At 40.7% G+C, this 6,240-nt stretch overlaps 1 pseudogene; it reads right to left on the bottom strand.

The window, feature by feature from the left end:
* Positions 1-5,245: 5,245 nt before the first annotated feature.
* Positions 5,246-5,899, bottom strand: LOC116579946 (annotated as a pseudogene).
* Positions 5,900-6,240: the final 341 nt, after the last annotated feature.

Raw genomic sequence — 6,240 nt, 5'->3', positions numbered from 1 at the left:
AGATTTTCCTAAAAGAGCATTTATCTTGTGATTTTATAGATTGCATGTTGGGCATGATCCACTTAATAATACAAAAGGCAACTCAGTAGAGTTATTTAGAGAAAATTTACCGAAGAAGAAATTGAAATGGCCAATAAGCATATGAAAAGATGCTTTACCTCTCACTACTAATCAGCAATTTTTTTTTTAAGTAGGCTCCACACCCAAGGTGGGGCTTGAAGTCACCACAGGATCCAGAATTTCGTGCTCTATTGACTGAATGAGCCAGCCATCCCCTACAATGTTTCTTTCTTTTTTAAAAAAATATTTTATTTATTTATTTGACAGAGATCACAAGTAGGCAGAGAGAGAGGAAGGGAAGTGGGCTTCCCACTGAGCAGACAGCCCGATGTGGGGCTCCATCCCAGGACCCTGGAACCATGACCTGAGCTGATGGCAGAGGCTTTAACCCACTGAGCCACCCAGGCACTCCTCCCTGCAATGTTTCTAATAAAAGATACAATGCAAACATTTTAAGTATATTATCACCCAATGCCAGTGACGGTGACGTGCCAAAGGAAAGGAGGCACTCACGTTCAAAACTCCTTTCCTCCACACCCCAGTCCGTATTCCTTTGCATCCATCTTGTTGGGGTTCTTCTTGTGGGTCATTCATTTCTAGGGGCTTAAGCCTTGGTAGTATTACCAATTTGGTGTTTCTGGCATCTTTCGTTAATTTTTATCACTGAAAAAGGCCAAAGGCAACATCAAGGACTTTTGGATTCTCCTATTATTACTTTTCCTCCCATCCATTATGTGGCAAAGACCCTCTTCATGGGAAAGATTGATCATCTTAGCCAACACTTTCTGTCGAGGAATATGAAGTGGCCGGTAGGGAGTCTCAACTTCATATTCAATGGAACAGTTTTGTCCTTTGTGGAAGGAAGCATTTCCTCCTGGAGTATGAAGATGCCCTAAATCAGCAAAGTCCAGAATTATGGAAATAAAAAGAGAATACTTTTTAGGTGGTTTATTATTAATTGAGATAGTCAGAGGAGCCATTGGTCCTCCCATTCAGATTTCCTGCTCCCTTATAGTCTGGCATTAAGAGAAATGACACCATAATATTGGTCTCTGATTTGCTCAGAGCATGTATTACAGCCTACAAGATAGTTATTTAGTCTGTCAAGATATTATCTCCAATAGTGATAATCCAGTAGGTCACTCTATCATTTTGGAAGACCAACTATTTATGGATGATGGGGTACATCGAAAGATAAGTAAACCCTAAGAACTTTAGAAACTGCCTTATTTCTTTTGCTATAAAATGAAGAGACAGTGTTTTATGTGATACCATGATCTCAAACAAAGCATTTAATGATTCCATGCCTGTTGGGACTGCCAGATATAGTGAACACGAAATACAAAACCCTGTAGAGAATTCCAGTAAGGACATTCCAGTAAGGACAAATTCTGCCCCTTCACAAAGGAAGGGTTCCAGTATAACCAGTTGCTGCCAGATAGCAGTCTGGTCCTCAGACAGTGATGCAGTATTAAAGACTCTGGTGCACTGAACAGTATAGTAACCAGAATTAATTTTGTTATTAAACCTGTGTATTACCTCTTTCTTTGCCACCATGACCACATTGTCTGTAAACCTATTCACTAGAGTGTCTGGAAAGAGATCAACAGACATCCACAGAGTATAATTTGCACATGATTATTGAGAACTTCCTACATAGTGAGGCCCTTTTCTGAGCACTCACATGGGACCAACTACGTTCTTATGCTGAGACCATTTGGAGTTGCTCAAATTTCATTAAAACCTTGTTACCAATCATCTAATCTTATTCTTTCCAAATGTCTGGACCTTGCATCACAAGACTAACGGCTTAAAATTCTACCTTTTGGAAAATTCTTCCTTTCTGTGTTGTCCTTCAAGGCCAATCTTGAGTGAGGCTGAAGGGGCACAGCAATGCATTTCTCACTGGCACCATAAACCAGGCTTGCTTATCCTCCTCATCCAACTGATCATAAGGAATGCTCAAGAGTTTTAGGACTGCAGTGCGGTAAGAGTAACTATGCTTGGAGTACGAGGCTCTGGTAAATAACCATCTTAATGATTTGCTCAAGCCTAATTCTATTTATATCATATCTCCTTGATGATGCACTGATCCTGGGCCTGCCTGAATTTATGGCGTGGTGGGTCAGACGACTTCCACTTCATGACAAACAGTTCAGTTTTCATGGATCCTTGGCATGCAAGTACATTGAAAAAGAGCTGCTTCTTAAAAGGAGAGAAGAGCATGGGCTTTCCTACCAATCTTGAAGGTCTGCAACTATGATTCTCCTAACACTTCTTTCCTTAAGCCTCATACAGTGATTTCATCAATTACAAATCAAACATCATTGGATCTGTATCACAAAGGCCAACTGGCTGAGTTGGGCCAGCTGGAGAACCTTCTCTTGCTCTAAACTCCCTCCAAATTGGCAGCCTTATGGTTACTTAATAATTACTTCTGGTATTTTCTGCTAATCGGGATAGAGAAAAATGCATTAGATGGATCAATATCTGCACACTAGGTGCCAGAGGCTGTATTGATTTGCTTCACTGAGAAGACTACATCTGGAATAGTAGCTACAATTGAAGTGAAACCTAATTAAACTTAGAATAAGCCATTGTAATTCTCCAAGATCCATCCATCTCCTGCACCAATTAAATAGGCAAACAAAATGGGATTGTGATAGGGTTGATTTTCCAAGACTTGGTTGGTAGCAATCTTTTTTTTATTCTTAAAGCTATTTTTATTGTTTTTGGTTTACTGTTTTCATATGGAGGAAAGCTCCAGGAGCTTTCCTTCAACTGAACTCAGGAACTAAGGAAATAACCAACATGGGTTCACATATCCACTGAATCACTGTTAGATGGCTCAGGCCTAAAGTCTGCTATCAGCTTCACTTCAACCCTTGGTCTACAATTGTGTTGTTAGGTCCCAGGAATTAATGATAACTCAGAATAATGCAGTCTAATGATGCCATAAAGGTCTATATATATCCTTTCTCCACACAATTACAATGGCACAGGGCCACAGTTTCCTTTAGGGAAGACTAGGAGGAAGATTTGAAACACATACACTTTGATATTATTGCATGCTCTTCCCTTGAGTGTATAAAGTTTTTCTCTCTCTTTTTTTTCCAAGGAATTTTGGGTCAATTCTGAGATTTAGGCCTCAGAATTGAACCAGACCATGATCCTTTGTCATGCTAATGCAAATCAAGCTTCTCTTTACCAGACTGAGTCTTTCAAGATATGGATCAAGTTGGACCTAGGTTAGCTGTCTTAAGGACCCCAGGAGAGAGACCTCTTCAGATCAAACCATTCTGATTGTCTTTTCAACTATGTGGCCTATTAGGATACTCATGCTCACCTTGCCTCTGGTGCTTGTGCCAGCCAATCAGCACCACTGAAATCAGAAAGCCCTTTTCAACAGCAGCATCTTGTGCTTTCACTTCTAGCTTAGAGCACAATCACTCCAGTGCTTTTCAAAGACTCTGACACTCCTCTCATCAATGTATTTCTCATTGCTTTGGTAAAGCAGTGTTTTTGAACCCTCTCAAAGGTGGGGGAGTGAATGGATTATAACAAATTTTCTCTAACATTCTTTTCTCCTTACATTATACCAAGGAATTACATGAATATTGACTTTATTTACAATATGCTATCCCTGAATCAAGGTTCCTTTTTATTTTTTAAATATCAAGTTTATTTAAGAAAAAATTTTTTTAATAATGTTATTTTTTTAAAGATTTTATTTATTTATTTGATAGAGAGAGAGAGAAAGACAGACAGTGAGAACAGGAGCACAAGCAGGGGGAGTGGGAGAGGGAAAGCAGGCTTCCCACTGAGCAGGGAACCTGATGTGGGGCTCAATCCCAGGACCCTGGAATCATGACTTGAGCTGAAGGCAGATGCTTAATGACTGAGCAACCCAGGCACCCTGAAAAAAAAAATTTTTTTAAGTTTATTTATTTGTGTGTGAGAGAGAGATTACAGAGGGAGAGGGAGAAGGAGAAGCAGACTCTCTGCTGAGAGGGAGCCCGATGTGTGGTTCCATCCCAGAACCCTGAGATCATGACTTGAGTCGAAGGCATATGCATAACCAACTGAGCCACCCAGGTGCCCTGAGTCAAGATTTTTATCAACCATTTAGAAGCACTCCCAGCTGCCTGGGTGAACCTACTGATTTTTTTTTTTAATTATTATTATTTTTTAATGCTTTGGTGAAAAACTTGTATTCTTCATGGTTCAAGCTTGTTTTAAGAAGGTGTGACATTTTTATTTATGGTTTGAAATAGACTTTCAGCTGTATTAAAAGATGGAGGGATAAACTAGTTACTTTATCAAAGTTAAGTGAAGCAGATTCAAGTTAAAAGTTAAATCACAGGTATTTCCTACCACACCAAAACCAGCTTTCCAGTACTCAGTGGTGGAGGCAAGAACCCCAGCAGCGAATTACCTCAGGTCAGGAAAGGGGCAGAACCTACCTGGGGGACAAAGGGCCTATACATTTCCAAAGCTTGATTCTACCCATTTTCTAAACTCCCCTAGAAAACATTGCAGATGAATTACAATATTGTATAGGTCTCCTGCTTGTGTTTTCCTAAACATCTCACACAGCAGAATTGCTACCCTGAACATAGGGTATTCAATGTGGGGTCAGACAAGCAAATACTAGATCAATTTCTCAGGACTGTGGAGCACTCCCTTCTGAATCATCTAGGAACTTGATCTTCATTTGGAACATTCCTTGTGATCCCTATAGACCAAGAGCCCAGAGGCACAATTTATAGGAATGAAACAAAACAAAAAGCCCATGGAAAGAATCTGGCTTAAAGGGAAGTGACTTCAGGCCATAGGTTAAGCACACTGCCAAAGGCTGAGTCAATGTCTTCAATGTGAAGTTCCACTCTGCCCTTCTCAGGGTTATCAGAAAAGCTTCAGTCCTGGTTAGCAGACCTACTGTCACGTGTTCTAAGTATCACATGTTCTCAGTTCCAAGAGATCTAAATAAGACTACGGTTTTGAAGGTAGATAGAATCCATTTCTTGGTTTGCAGTGTGGAGAAAATGACTACCCATCACTGAGTGCCAAAAATTGCAGCATCAGCACAGTGCATTGGCACAATATGTCAGCTCACAAACCTCCTCCCTTTCCCTAGTCACAGGCAAACTGGTAATGGTAACACTAGGGTTTATTAAGCTGTGCCTTAGTATAGGCACTGGGGGTTGCCCACCTTGCTCTTGATGTATAAAGCCTGGATATTCTGCCGATTCTTCTTGAGCAATGATACCAGGAAATTAATAGCTAAGTGGATGTTGTACATGAGCTCATCATCTGTCATCTTCATGTGCCCAACGACCACTGCCAGACACAGCACCTTCTTCATCTGGAATTTGATCATGGACTTCACTTCATCCACCTTAACCACCATGTTCTCATTGTGGGTCAGTAAGGAGGGGAACTTGCCTGCCTTATTCAGGCCTGAGCCCTGTATTCATGGGATCTGCTTGATCAGAGATTCTGAAGCCAAAAATGCATCATACTTCTCTTCCAGCTTCTGATCTCATTTTTTATTCATGTTGAGTTTTTTCAGTGCTTCAGTGTCCAGATGGGGAATATCCACAGCTTTGGCCTCATTATAGCACTGCTGATCCCCCAAAGTACATATGGAGAACTTGAGGCAGGGAGTGGACTTAAGCCTGGATGGTGCCCAAAAAACATTTCTCCTTCTGGGGGCATCATTCTTCAAGCTGATCTTCAGTTCCACTGTCTCCAAAAACTTTGGGCACTTGTCTTGGTTCCCGTGTAGGACTTCCCTCACTGCCTTGTATGGGGTGTCATGGGAGACTTTGCTGTTCATGGTACCCCTTGCCACAATAACTGGGAAAGAGACTTGTGAGTGCATTGGTTTTTAGAATTGCTGGTACATAAAATCATAGCACTAAATTCAGCTTCATTCAGAATTATATTACTCTCTCTTTAATCTGCGATCTTCTCTCATACATTCCCCAAATTTTGCTGACATAATTTAGCAAAATCTAATAGTTCTTTGCATGTGCCCCTTCTTTTATGGTTTTACTCTGTAAGTGATGCCCCAGGGCATGTTAATATCCAATTGCAATTTTAGGCCTGGAGCCACTGAGAGGTAGTACATTGAGGCAAGGGGATAATTGGTATTTCTGTGATGATAACTACCTCAGA

Source organism: Mustela erminea, chromosome 19, assembly GCF_009829155.1.
Source record: "Mustela erminea isolate mMusErm1 chromosome 19, mMusErm1.Pri, whole genome shotgun sequence".
NCBI classification, from domain to species: Eukaryota; Metazoa; Chordata; class Mammalia; order Carnivora; family Mustelidae; genus Mustela; species Mustela erminea.
This window is presented reverse-complemented; position numbering and strand designations above follow the sequence as displayed.